We start from the raw sequence: 15669 nt of genomic DNA on the forward strand, positions 1-15669 counted from the left end.
TTTGTTAGGTAGAAATCCCGCAGAGCGAACAAGAAAGAAAATTTCATATTGGAGATGCGTGGTATCGAATCCCATTGTCATTAACGCGAACCTTTCTCATGCGATAAACCCTGTAACTGGAAATAAATTTCATATTGGAGATGCGTGGTATCGAATCCCATTGTCATTAACGCGAACCTTTCTCATGCGATAAACCCTGTAACTGGAAATTTTCATATTGGAGATGCGCGGTATCGAACCCCGTACCTCTCGCATACCCTGTAACTGGAATTTTTCATATTGAAGATGCGCGGTATCGAACCTTGCGATAAACCCTGTAACTGGAAATTTTCATATTGGAGATGCGCGGTATCGAACCCCGTACCTCTCGCATACCCTGTAACTGGAAATTTTCATATTGAAGATGCGTGGTATCGAACCTTGTACCTCTCGCATGCAAAGCGAAAATTGTCAAGAACGCGACTCCTCCTAATGCAAGAACGCGACTCCTCCTAATGCAAGAAACCCTAAACTGGAAAATTTCATAATGGAGATGCGGGGTATCGAACCCCGTACCTCTCGCATGCAAAGCGAGCGCTCTACCGTTTGAGCTACATCCCCACAGCTTTACATTTAAATTCTTAAAAGCAATAACAAAATTATTATATAGCTAAAATTATTAGCCTAAACCTGGATACCTTGCTCAATAAGATTTCATTTTCACTGCCTGAGCTAACCCAGTAAGACTTTATTTACACAGCATCAAAGATAATACACTTTTAATATATATATTTTAATAATTAACCATTTCTCATAAATTTAATATAAAATGTAAAAAATATAATAATAAAATATAATTTATCCATATAAAATTCGAAACTGCAAATCTAAACTTCCCGGCCCAATATATATATTCTTCTGACCGCAATGTTGCACTTCAATCCACTTAAATTCCCTAATAGAACAGACTGTGATTACACATTTCACTGAAATCCTGCAGAGATATAAAGACACATTTCACTGAAATCCTGCAGAGATATAAAGACACATTTCTGGGACAAAGAATGAATGCAACGCTCGAAATTGTTTCCAACAGAACAGAATGCCAGGTTTTCAATGTTGGTTAGAAGTAAAAATTGCTCCCATAGGGAAACTTTCAGCAAGAATGCGGTGAGCGTGGATCGAACACGCGACCTTCAGATCTTCAGTCTGACGCTCTCCCAACTGAGCTATCCCCGCTGGTTTAATTTTTACAGTCGTCATTTATATGATGGATTCTACGAGTAATGACACGTAGCCAAAGCACATCTAGACGCAAGCCCCATTGATAATAGATAACTAGATAGGATTTCATGAAAAAAATAAATTAAGTGTAATCTATCACATGAATTCATTCTCAATTGGCTTTTGTTTGAGTAATTGATGGAAGTGTTATTCCCCTGAGGGTCAATTTTTACAAATGATATTGTTGAATTCTTAATTAATAATCTATGTATTTTAGCCATATAATTATAGTATATTTAAATGTTTTTTTTTTTAATAAAAAAAATGAAATCATTTTATTATTGAGTCGAGAGGTTTATTTTGTAGTGTAATATGATTTATTGCACTACAAAATAAACATAGACAATCATAGACAATCATAGACTTCCTAAGCTAGCTTTAAATTCCAGCCAAAACCACCTAAGGTTTAACCGAGGATGGCATAAGGACACAAAGGCCTGGTTAAACTATTGGGAAATCAATGAGAATGATACTTTGCAAAACATAAATAACATTAAATATATCGTTACTTCTAAGTTCAAAGAAAAATTGTGGTGTGAGAAAGATTTAGCGTCTAAAAGAAAATTAAGTTATTATAAGAAGGTCATCAACCCCACCCTTGAAGATCAAAAGTATCTCTCTATTTTAACTAGCTCAAAGAAGAAAATTAATATAGCAAAGATTAGAACGAATTCTCATGAGCTCCATAGTGAAACTGGCCGTTGGGCAGTTCCTAAAACGCCATGGATGGAAAGGATCTGCCATATTTGTGAGAATAGGAGCATCGAGGATGAAAACCACTTCCTCTTAGAGTGCCCTGCATACAACCACATTAGATCTCAATTTCACAACCTTTGTTACAATACTGACCTTCCTAGCCTTTTACAATGCCAAAATTATAGTGAACTCGGGAGGCTTCTCTCCAAGCTTTTTGAGCATAGGAATAAAATCTTAAATCAAAATAAATAATTTGTCTTTTTAGGTCCGATAGATCATTATTTGGTCTCAGCGGACGTTAACCATCATCATCATCATCATCATTATAAAAATGTTTATCCATCATCAAAGTTGAAATTTTGTTCATGTTAATTAAAATAAAAAAATTTAAATATAAAAAGAAAAAAATAATTAAATATGTAAAACATTTAAATAATATTAGCTCATAAAAAATTATACATAAAAAATTAGATCCTTGGTTCATATTAAATCCGTATTTAAAATAAATCTATACTAATTTATAATAAAATTATCTTATTATTAATATTGAAAAATATTATAATAATATGTTAAAATTAAATAATAAAAAATTTAAAAATAAAATTGATAAAAAATATGTGAAAACACTGGATAATTCCCACATTCCCATCCCAATATTTCCAAGAGTGCATTTCGATATGCAGTAGTCAAGCTAAAAGAGGAGCCCATATAACTAGGCCAACGCGTAAAGGAAACATGGACATGGGATCAATTGAATAAACAATTAACTTTTAAGTTTGGTATTAATTATGATTTTTTTGATGGACATGGTTTCATGTAAGTATTGGTAATATTTTGTAGAATATTACTATAATTAAAATAGTTTATTGGCCATTTTGAAGTTGGGATAATAGGAGGGAAATATGGAGATGGGATCAATTGAATAGATAATTAATTATTAAATTTGTATTAATTAAGAATTTTTTTAAGGGATATGGTTTAGTGAAATAATTTATATGGGTAATAATTTGTAAAATTTTATTATTGGTAAAATATTTTATTAGACATTTTATAGGTATATTTTTAAGTTTATTGAGCAATATACAAGTCAAGTCCATGGGTATAACTCTAAGTTTAGAAAAAGGAAACATTGCATTGATAGCAGTTCCATACGAGACCTATCTTGTCAACTAGATTAGTTCATTACTTAATATAAACTAGACTATAGGATATGCTTGTATCCTTTTCGAAGGCACATATCAATGTTATTCAGTTGTAGTCATTATGAACAAAAAGGAATTACATTATTTGTGACTGAGAGCAAAAAAACCATGTGACAAGTACTTACTATCGCTATCTGTAGTCACCACTTTATCAGTATTGAGTTACGTGACTGGTGACAGTATGCAAAAAACAAAAAGTTAGGAACTGCAAAACATGTGGTGAAAACCTTGTAGAATAAGTTCCAAAAGTAGTTACACTATCAGAAGAACTAGAACAAAGACCGTTGAGACCTGAAAGAGAGTCAGGAGTGCAACATAAGCTAAGCCAACCATTTCAGTGCCATCGCATCATTTGCAGGAGTAGTTCGTTCTATGGAGACTAGTCAGAGATGAGAAATAGAGAGAGTGACATTGAGTTTTGTTGAGGTGAGGTAGCAACCAGAGGTGCTATAGTGAGAGGCACATCATTATAATTGTAGGAGCCTCATGGTTCTCCACTGACTCAGTGTTTGATCCAGAGACTACATATTTCTCCACTCTAGCTAGTCTGGATTCAATATCATTAAGGTTAAAGCAAAGATTTTGGAGCATCCTTTGATGTCTTCCTGACCTGCAAAAAAATTATAATTGTTGACTTGTTTATCCCTTATAACCATGCGGAGCAAGGTCTCAAGTTGTTGGTGCAGAGTTACAAAGTGAAGGAAACGTAGGCAACATTTCCTAAAACACCACAAGTCCGAAAACCAACTGCACCTATTTCCTGAGACTTCTGAGTCAGAAAAATAAGATCTCCCACCAAATTCTTTCAACTCCAGGAGAAGAATATCTCTCCTTACTTCCGAAGGAATGGAGTCGAAGAAATTCACCACTGATTCCCATCCAAAGAGCTTGTGTGTGGAGGAAGAGGAACTTGGCCTTCCTCCTCTATGACTTGGCATGTGTTGTCGAGGAGCCTTGAGAGCCAAGGATTAACCAAAAAAAAAGGGAAGTGGAGTGACCCAATACTAAATACAAGCCAAGGTGGGGGAGACCATTAATAAGAGGTGGGAAGACCAGAGCCCCAAGAACAAAAGTATCACCCCGTAAGGTCAATCAAATAAGGAGTGTGACTAGCAACAAAGAGATGAAAAACAACTGAGAAATAAGGAGAACCTCGAACAACCACACCTGGATAGTCTAAATATACAAACCAGCGAAAATTGGGCTCTTGAACTCGAGAAAAACAACGGGAAGAGAATAAACAACAAGGGCCAACACCCGACTCACCCTCTTAGAACCAGATAGAGAAAGAGACCGGGTACCATACACCACAAACCAAGACAGGGTAGTTGAAGGATACACCGGTAGGTTCAGAGCTTTGGAGCAACAATAGTGATAGTACTGCCACCAATTTGAAAGACGACCTTGTTCTAGTGTTATGGAGAAACAATATGAAGAACATTGACCCGCCCAAGGTATTATGAAGCAAGCGATAGGGTTCGAGGCGAAAATTAAGTTGACTAAAATATCAAACACCATAACCAGAGATAAACCATAAAAGAGGCAATTAGTCAATGAAAAAGGATAAAGAGGCAACATAGTTGTTGAACACCAATTTTGAATGTTTGAACATTTTAAAACACTATTGATAGACTTGCTCTCTTTCACTATTTCAAATTTTATTGATATATTTTTAAATCTCTAAAATGACAAGAAGGGTTGCACCGCAACAAGTCCCTACCTTGAGGGGTAGGTTCAAGAAAACGTTTAGCATTAGAAAACATGAACTATAGAATATCTTTGTTAATATCTTTGTTTATTGACTTTAGCATGAACCCTCCCAACCCCCTTGGGGGAGGGCTATCAGACCAACCCATAAGTATCAGTCAAAGACATTCATAGTGCCGATCATTGACAGAAGGTAATTGCTTGTTGTCATTGCTGATAGCAGTCGCTAGTAATTGCTTGAAGGTCATTGCTAGAAGCTCTAGCCATAGCTAGTCATACCCAGTCTCATAGCTACTACCTGTAGTGTCTGACGTGCCCATTGTGGTGTTGCAACAAGAGGATCTGCAACTTCTATTGGATTTGTAGCAGCATCCTCAATAAGAGGATCAGTAACTTCTGTTGGATTTGTAGCAGCATCCTCATCATAACTCTTAGCATGTGAAAAAAAGCAAGTAGTGTCCTCATCATAAAAAAATAAGCCTAGGTGGATCAGTAACTACCCTGTCAGCAAAATTCATAATGAAAATTGGAATCACTAATGAAGTAGAGGTGTCATGGGAGTGACTTAAGAATCCCTTTTTCAATCAAAAAATTCTTGCAATGATCAGTGCATTTGTGGTAGCATTGAGTGGACAATAACGCTTTGCACCATTTGAAAAAAGGAAAGGTCGGCTTTTCGGTTCCAAGGCCTCGCATTTTTCCACAGGAATGTGAGCGCATGCTGGTGAACCAAACACTATGAAGTGCTTAACTCCTAGTTTCCTACTACTCCAACCTTCGAAAGGAGTGACTTCATTTAGGGCTTTCTGAAGACTTTGTTCTTAATGTAGTAGGCATAGTTGACAACTTCAACCCAGAGTTTTGGAGAAAGGGAAAGAGACTGCAACATGCAATTTTCCATTTAATATATATATATATATATATATATATATATATATATATATATATATTAAAGGACACCGTTCTACTTAGTGATGTACGGAACAATATGCTACAATTCAATGCCTGTATTATCAAAGAACTGCTTAAAACTGTTGTTCATATACTTCCCCAAATATTTGTGTGTGGTTATGCAGCAAAAACAGGTTTGGAAAGAGAACATTAACTGCAGAAACATGAGAAAAAGCATACAAGTCATACAAGTAGGGAGCTAGTGGACACCCCTATCTAATGAATCGATGCAACAAAAACGGGTTTGGCAAGGGAACATTAACTGCAGAAACATGAGAAAAAAGTGTTAGCCATTGAAACACAGGTGGAGCAAAATCAGTGAAGCATTTCTGTAATAATATAGATGACCAGTGAATGCTATCATATGCTTTTTCAAATTTAATCTTGAGAAAAAGAGACTCGTTGGTCCATTCCATGGTGTCTCAAACCGAAATGATAGTGTCTAGAATCTCCCTTGAACAATTCAAGTCCGGTCCTGTTTGACCACTCAGGCATAAATGATCCAAATGTGTAAAGCTACAACATTTGCTAGGATTTTGTGTGAGATATTCAACAAGTCTAATTAAACTTCGATAAATGATGTCCTAACCCATTGGTGTCATGAAGCCAGGAAAACTAAAGTAGGCAGGTATGGCATGATAGTAAATGAATTCAATGCATAAGGAACTTACATAAAATATATTATTTCGAATGCCATAATAGATCTTGTTGTATATAACATAAGCACACAAAATGATCCAATACCATTTGTCTTTTAAGGGACCAGTTCAAGCTGATTCAAAATGAAACACAACAATTATGCATAAAAACGTAGACTAGTGACAAGATAGTAACAGTCTTGGAAGTTGGAAGTCAGGCTTGTGTCTGGTATATTAAAGCAGCATGATTTACATATAAAAAAACAAATCTACACCATTAATACCACTTGCCTCTGCCACTTGCCTCAACAGGGCATTGACAATTGATAAGAACGCCTTGTTGCAAAGAGAGAAACAAGGTCCACTCAAAGCCCAGTTTATAGCCATGGGGTATATACAACTCATTTACAACCAATGTAAATGAGGTATATATCGGGTGAATAAGGGTGTGTCACATTATCTGTCTGTCCATCCATGTGTAATGATTATCAACCAAGATAATAAAAAGAGGTTGATTGCAGGTGGACTCAAAGCCCAGGTCAGAGATATGTAAGGTGCCATCTACGGCAAGATGAATGAGGTGTCACATTATCACAGTGTAAAAGAAAAATTAACCTAAATATTTTAAGCACTTGAAAGTTTGGATCTTAGTTTCATTTTCATGCCTGTTGGTACCTAACAGATCTAGCTTTAAAATAGAACTATGCTAGACTTACACAGTTAACAACAAAAAAATAAATAACCATAAAGGTAATGTTTCACTAAAGACAATATTCTAGACTTTGACAATTAACACCAAAAATAAAAACATAACCATAAAGGTAATGTTTCACTAAAGACATAAAAGTAATGTTTCACTAAAGAAACAACCAACAGTGATTTACATTCTGTTCATCGAAATGTAAGTTAGAAATGATTAGAAAAATATGAATAATATTTATTTATGCTTAACATAATAATTATTTATGCTTGTTTGCTCAAAAAAAAAATTTAACCCAGAAGCAAAGGCATAGGCAATTGAGGTAGACCAGCAAAAAAATTTAACCCAGAAGCAAGGGCATAGGTAGTTGAGGTAGACCACCCAGTTACAAATTGACTAGATCCTGCACTATTGAAACCTCTTCCAACATATCTTGATCTGAACCAGGTTGAACATGGTACAAGAACTGTTGTAGCATTTGATCCTTCAAACACTATCCTATGCAAGGACTCCATTTCAGTTGGAGACTTTACATTCTATATAACATAAAAAAACCTGTTAAATACAGAAACAAAACATAACTTTTGACACTATTCATCAGACATCTATGTAAAAGCATCGTGACCTAACTAAAATATTCAGGGACCTGTATATATCTGAAATAGTTTAGTTGTTTTGTCTTTATTCAGAAATTAGTTGTTTTGTCTTTATTCAGAAACCAATTATAATGCACCCTAAACTCAGTCACAACCTCAGATAATGAGAAATAGCGAAAATAGACTTTGAGTATGAATGTATAGGGTAAATGAATTTTAATCTTCAATCCATAGAAAATTTCAATATAAAAACTTCAAAACTATCTTCAATGAAGTTACAACTACTGCATGTCCTTGGAATGAAATCACTATAGCATACAACTCAAATTCTAACTGTAATAAAACATTGTCAAAAGTATCACTAGCATCAACCTCATGCACGATACCGAATATGAATAAAGATGATGTGTCTGAAAAGGAAACTATTACTGAAAAGAACTAAATACAATAACTAACTACAAAATATGTTCTGCTTAGAGTCTATATCTGTTCAATGTTAAGCCCATCTGAATCCTTGGGAACAAATTCTGCTAAGCTATATTTCATGCATTTTCCTTGACTTTACATGAGTAGGTTGGAATGCTATTTTGATATAACATGGCTAAGAATGTACTTTTTGAAGGGAAGACAATGACATCCCTTTTAACCATATAAATATCAATTTTTTTCACTAAGAAATGGGATAAATATAACATCACCATGAGGCATCATCCAAATATGATAATAATTACTAACCTTTCCTCTTTTCACACCCTCCTTGGCAAGCAAAACAAGCTCCTGAAAGTAATGTTCACTGTTTCCACTCTCTTCAAATTCCTAAAAATAAAGCGACTTACCACAATCAGCCATTGTTTCAATTTCTCAAGTGTGTGCCAAAAAAGGCACCCATGAAAAGCTAAATTATCTAGACAAATTGCAATAGAAGCACAAACTAGAAATAGCCATATACAGTTTGCTTATTCTATTGCAGCCAACAAACTAGGAATAGCCATATACGGTTGCTTATTCTATTGAAGCCTATATATGCATTCTGCACATATATAATGGTTCCATGAAATGTCGACCTTGGCAAATGCCAACTCTTAGCAATTGGACCAAATCTACTTCAAGGATGAGGTTTTCACACATGGGTTCCATAAACAACAGAATTTAAAAGACACATAAGAGCGAAAGAATGGCAAACTTACCTTGCATCTTGTAGGATGTACACCCACTGTACAGAATAGTCGACCTGTAAAAATGATTTATTAGTACTCGATCGAGTTAAAGATTAGCTACTTTGTTCAGGTTGCTAGAGTTCAAAGCAAGGAGAAGAAGGAAGGATTTAGTCTGGTGTGTTTGTGTCCTACAAAGACACAAGGAACCAATGGTTATGAAAGTGCTGGAAACTTGAACCCAATCACAAAAAAGAGACAATATTCTTGGAAAGTATTTTCTCTTAGAAGTGTCACTTTCAATCTCCAATAATTTCATAGGCTCCACCTTGTCCGACTGTCTGGGGCTGGCATTCCTTTCCTTCAGGATGTCTATCCTTTCCCTTGTCTGAAACATAAAGCAAGCAGTACTAGTTCTAAATACTCTAAAAAGGTGAGTAGATTTGTAAACCAAGTAACTGTGTCTGGGTATGTATGGTTGAACCTGGTTTGCTCTGAAGCCATAGGTTATGCAATAAGACAAGCAACTTGGAGATCGACCAAATAATAGAGCGAGCATTCCCTGTTGAGGGTCTTTGAAATTATTGTCAATGGATGCCCTTCACAAAGAAAATTATTGTCTCTGGATGCCCTTCACAAAGGAAAATGACAATAGTTAATTGAGTTAGGCGACACTAGTTAATTGAGTCATGCAAGGATGGATTAAGTTCTGTTGGATACCGTTTAAACAAGGATGGATTGAATTCTCTTGGATACAGTTTAAACAAGGATGGATTGAGTTCTTTTGGATACAATTTAAACTTTCATCTGAATCAAAAAAATAAGAAAGAAACTACCTAATCATTATTCTCGGACATGTTTGCTAACCTAGAGAAGGTACAGAGTATAAGGTACTGCTCTGGGGCACGGATGGATCCATGCAGACATCATAACATTATAATACCCCCAACAAATCCTTGTGAAGTGATTTGTCAAATAATTGTGAATGAACTGAATATTTAAAGGATGACCTCTAATCCATGTGGGCCCGATGGATCCACTTGCCTCACCGCTGTATTTTCCACAAGCCATGAGTCCACTTGCCTGGGCACTCTATTTTCCATAACATGCCATGAAATACATGGATGAAGCCACATGAACCATAACATGCCATGAAATACGTGGATGAAGCCACATGAAGTTATTTGTAAACAAAGCTCGCAGGGAAAATAAAAAAACGTATTTTAGAAGCTTTTCGGCTTCAATGACTGCTCCATAAACTTTTGGATCAACTACTCCCGCTACCTTGGCTTCTATCCATGTAGTGTTTTTCGAGTTTAGTTCCAAAAGCATCGATAGAGGCAGCTTACCCTAGCCCGGTTCCAGGTAAAGATTGAAATCCCACATCACCCCTTTCTATTAGAGAACCATACCCTTTTCCATATCCAATTGATCAAGACCATGATGCAGTGAGCTTATTGATCCATAATCGATTGATGAAGTTTATCAATGAAAAGATTTAGTAGACTTTGCAACAGTGCCCTAGTGTCAAAGTATCCAGTTTACCCCGCAAAGCAGGAAAGACAACAAAGTCAAAGCTAGCAGGGGTTTATCCACCATCAGAGGATACACCTGCATAGTTAAGGCGAAGGTAGAGTCAAAAGCAATAGTTATCTAGTTCTGTTATATACGTCTATTCTGTCTCACCGTTTGATACCCAAAATCCCCCCTTTGAAAGCGCTTGTTTTCTGTATCTCCGAAAGTTGCTTGATGAAATATTTGGGAGCCTTGTTACCACAAATCCAGTGACAATTGACACCTCAATTGAGACCTCTCTTTCGAGCTCCGCGGGACACTTCAAGAATCAGAAGAAATTCCTCTGCAATGTCTGAATCAAAGTGTCTTTCTCTTTGGCATCGACTACAATTACTGGTAAACTTCCAACAAACTCTGCTAAGCTTCCAAAAACTTAGATTGCATATCAGTGTTAGATTAGTGTTAGATTCAACAACTTAGTCCATGATTATACACAGTTTATTGTGCTAGTTAATAGCTCTCCTCGGCCCCGAACCTGTTTTTCTGGTGGTTTGTTGGTTAACTGGTTAAGAGCTCTCCTCTGCCCTGCCCTGGGTTAACCCAACTGACTAGTTGAAGTGAAATGAAACAATAGCAGCTTTGGGTGAGAAAGAAGCAGTGGTCGATAACAATGACAATGTGCTGGTAGTCTGAGCCATGTGTAAACCATGCATGAGGTTAGGCTAAGCCATGTGTAAATCATGCATGAGGTTAATGTAACGTGATCTACAGATAAATCCCAAGATCCCTCCTGGTTTACTCGAACTAATGCTAGCATTAGTTCAGAGATTGGAAATGCTACGGAAACAAATGAAAATGGCAACGAAATAAACGAATATAACATATGCTTTTGGCCTTCCTTCCTCAAGAAGAGGCCAAATAAGATGGCTAAACAAATTTCATTATAAAAAATATATGGACAACCTAAAAACTTTCGTGATAACCAGCTCAAACTAATATTATTGACAACTTTTCGATTACTATAATCAAGTTCATTGCGATATAGCAGAGACTAAAAGTTATATTTCAATTCCACATTTACCTTGACATTGTATTCTACACTGTCAAAATATTAATTGCATTTTAATTAAAAGTGGTTAACGTTTGTCCAAATACTTACTATAAATTCCATATCAATAAATTTATTTAATATGTTCTATTTATGCTACTAACCCATGCACTTGGCAAAGGCAAGGAAAAAATTGGAAAGTTAACCCATAAAGATAAATAAACAATTAGTTCCTTTAGTGCATAAGTCATTATTTCGAATTTTGTTGTCGTATCTTTGGATATCTAAACTCAGCAATAAAGATAAATTAACAAATAGTTATTTTAGTACAGTAGTCATTGTTTCAAATTTTGAGATTATATTTTAAGAATTGCATTTTAAATTCTTATTCTTTAAATATTGTAAATAGTTTTGAGTTGCCTTAAATTGAAAATAAGGTTTTTGTTTTATCACTGGTAATGGTAAGATATATATTGCACTATTGTGAAAGCAGATATATATTGCATTATTTTGAAAGCTAATATTAGAAATGCCTAAATTAATAATTGTATTTTAAATTTATATTTTTAATATTGTAAATAGTTTTGAGTGGCTTAAAATTTAAATTAAAGTAATTGTTTCATTATTATATGTTAAGATATATATTGTATTATTTTAAAAATTAATGTTAAAAATATCAAAATTTATGAAAGTAGTTTAATTAATGATGGCTTATAAAGGTAAAACGAAGCTATCCTATTGCAAAGATCGGATTAACAAGAAATTGATAGAACAAGATTGTTTCTATGAAATTGTAAATACAAGTTTGGAACAAGCACTAAAAAATACCATGAAAATACTCATTGCCTTGAAAGAAAAAGTAACACATGTCAAGTAGTATGTGATACCAGTGAAATCCAAGCAAACGTGCATATACCACTGGAAGATTCAACAAGTAAGCAGGAGTATGTACGACATGAACAAATTGACAATGACAATTATATCCTTCTTAGAAAAGAAACAATGTCAAAGGAAATTGCATCTATATAATTTGTATAACATTTGCCTCATGCCACTTAAAATAAAAATGAAAACTTTATAGCAGAATCCCATTGTTTACCTAAAAAAAAGGCTAAACACTAAAGACCAACTCTTGAAAATATAATGTTGGTTGTGTTAAAACTTACTTTTCCTATAGACAAGGATCCTTCTCAATTGGTAGGTTATAATGCTAGTTTCACAAGTTCATTTCTCCATGTTTAACATGGAATTATACGCAAGTTACCCCAATTAGTGCTTAACATATCTAATTTTGATCTAGAATAGACCAGAGGTAATCACATCAAAACTTGCTCTCAGAAATTAGAAAGAACATAGTTTCTTGCCCATCTTATCCACTGAACCCATATTCATGAAGTCATGTGATTGTGGGAAACAAATGCTTGGGATACTTGAATTAGTCAAGGAGTGTGAATTAGAACAACCAAGAAAAGGAGATCCAAGCTATAAGGAAAAACAAAGAAAAGAAGGAGATCCAACCTATAAGGAAAGTCCATAAAACATTTAAGGATGGAATAAGGATGTGAAAAAAGAAAATGGTGAAAAAGTTCCAATTAATGATAGTCCTAATAGAATAGACTCGACTCGCAACATTGAAGGAGAGAGCTCTTAGATGGTTCATGAGTTTAGGGACTAATTCAATAAGATCATGGAATGATATGCAAAAGATATTTCTAGAAAAATATAAAGGTCATGATCTTAAATAAGAAATCTTTAGAATGAATCAAAGAGAATATGAGAGCCTTGCGGATCTAATAGAGAGGTTCATGTATAATGTTAAGAAGGCAAAACTGCATAATTTAGGACCCAACACACTAAAAACTCTCTTACTTAGAACAATTAGGGATGAATGGATTGATCTCCCTGATCTCATGAGTAGAGGTGATGTATACCAATTATCATTTGAAGAAATTTGTGAAACATGCAAACACATATCAAGAGGAAGGGAAAGAGTAAGTCAATCAACATCAAGATCGGTAAGTCAAGCTAAACTTGGAAATTTGCTTGATAACTTTAAAACAAAAATTCTTAGCAATCTAAGTGAACAAGTAGAAATGTTAAGAATACAAAATGAGAAAAAAGAAGATGTTGATATTTGTGTTGTCCATGCAGAATCACATGATGTTAAATATTGCCCCTCATTATCAAGGTTGAAGGAAGTTTACCAAGAGGACAATGGAGCAAGTCAGTTATCAATGCAGCTATGTTATGTAGCTCCAAGAGGACCATGGCAACCTATTCAACCTGATATGATGCAAGATCCTAATTTTCAATCCCAAAACCTATCTTGGAAACAAGGTTGGAAAAGAACTTATGGGATCCATCCACAATATTTTCCTCAATATCCTCCATACCCAACTCCATATTATCCCTACCATTCACCTCCAACACAATCACAACCCCAACCACATCTATTTGAAAGATCCATTCCCACTCAACTACCTGTACCACCATTTCCAAACCCACACAAGGAAGTAGCTCAACCCATTTACAATGTTGAGGCACAACACTTCCAAACATCTCATCTTTATCTCAATGGTATTCATCTTAGCTCAATAAGAGCATTGCAAAAAAGATATTCTCTTGATTCCATTGAAGGACAACATGCAGAAAAAGAAGATTCAAATGAGAAGAAAGTCTCCTCATGTTTACCATCATATCCTCTATGTGTTCAAGAGAATAACCAACAAAAAGAAGAAGATTTGCATTTCATGGAAGAAGAAGACATCCAAGATGATGTAAATCAGCAATTGGACCAGGGGCATCACAACTATATTGAAATATGGTTCCAAACAATCATTAAGTTGCAACAACACACTCTTCTTCAACAATTCATGATCTCATCTCAATCAAGGCATTTGGTCTCTGAAATTCAGGTACATGTCAAAGCATATATTTAAAGCCTACACATCAGTTTATATGTCATCTTGATGTGCACTTAGCTTCTATGAAAGTATTCCTATACTTGAAAGAGATTTTGTTTTTCAAGTAGAGTAAGATAGAAAAAAATAAAAAAATAAGAGGAAAAATTAAAATCTCAGGTGAAAACCTCATTAGAGGCACCTGAGATTGGCTCATTGATTTAAAACCTCCATGAGGCAGTCAATGGGTTGAAAAAAGAAAAAGGAGAAAAAAGAAAAGATCCTAGGTGAAAACCTAGTTTGAGGTGCCTAGGCATACCTACTAGTTGAAAACCTCATTGAGGCGACTAGTAAGCCTAGAAAAAATAAATAAGTAAATAAATAACATTTGCTCCATATAGATCTCTCTCATGAATGCAGGTGCTTTGCAACCTCTGCAAGCAACAAAAACAAGTTGGCACCAAAAGAAAAAGTTGGTCAAAATTCTAGTCAAAGGAAGTCAAACTTGGTCTTTCTCCTCCTTTTCTTAGATGCTACAGAAGGACCAAGGCCATGCCAATCCATCACTCTCATCTATTTCCACCATCCACTCATCATTCTCAAGATTTTACCACTCATTTTCCTTGTTGTCCTAAAATGCCACATGAAGACTTTGTTTTGCTACAGGAAGTAAAAATACACAGAGAGAAAAAATATTTTTGGCATATCTTGAAAACCATGCATCCATTTGCTAATTTGTTTGAGGGGGATATGCATATGGATGATAGTAACATGTCCAAGCAATTTCAGAAAATTTCGGTGCACACTTTTCGAGAAACCGACCTCCATCATCTATAACCATTTTAAGTTTTCTCGATATTCGTGCATCCATTTGCCAAATTGTTTCAAGGATAGATACATATGGATGATGGTAACATGCCCAAGCAATTTCAACAAATTTCAGTGCATAGTTTTCAAGAAATCGACCTCTATCACCTACAACTATTTGTAATTTTTCTCAAGATTCATGCATCCATTGGCCAAGATTTTTTATGGTGTGGTGCATAAGGATGATGGAAACATGCTCAAAAAATTTCAAGTCAATTCAGTATACCATCTGTGAGATATGGGCAAAACAAATTTGCTACATGTTTGCTACATGATTCCCTGTACTGCTACAGGATGTCTTGAACTGCTACAGGGAGTTCGCTGAGGGGTTTTGGAGGAAAAAAAAGGTGAGATGAAGTGTTTAAATGTTGCATGACAATTTTGAAAAGTGTGGGGAAGTTTAACATCACCCATGGCCAAGCCCAACACTCC

General features: G+C 35.1%; 2 non-coding genes across 2 annotated transcripts; both read right to left on the reverse strand.

Annotated features, from left to right (window-relative positions):
* Window positions 1–527: 527 nt before the first annotated feature.
* On the reverse strand, window positions 528–600 carry TRNAA-UGC (transfer RNA alanine (anticodon UGC)). Its single transcript has one exon. It is a non-coding gene; the product is annotated as a tRNA-Ala (tRNA).
* Window positions 601–1145: 545 nt separating this feature from the next.
* Window positions 1146–1218, reverse strand: TRNAF-GAA (transfer RNA phenylalanine (anticodon GAA)). Its single transcript has one exon. It is a non-coding gene; the product is annotated as a tRNA-Phe (tRNA).
* Window positions 1219–15669: the final 14451 nt, after the last annotated feature.

The sequence above is a fragment of the Pinus tabuliformis genome, chromosome 5_1 (genome assembly GCF_031772625.1).
Source record: "Pinus tabuliformis cultivar Carrire ecotype Pingquan chromosome 5_1, CPIR1, whole genome shotgun sequence".
Classification (NCBI taxonomy): Eukaryota; Viridiplantae; Streptophyta; class Pinopsida; order Pinales; family Pinaceae; genus Pinus; species Pinus tabuliformis.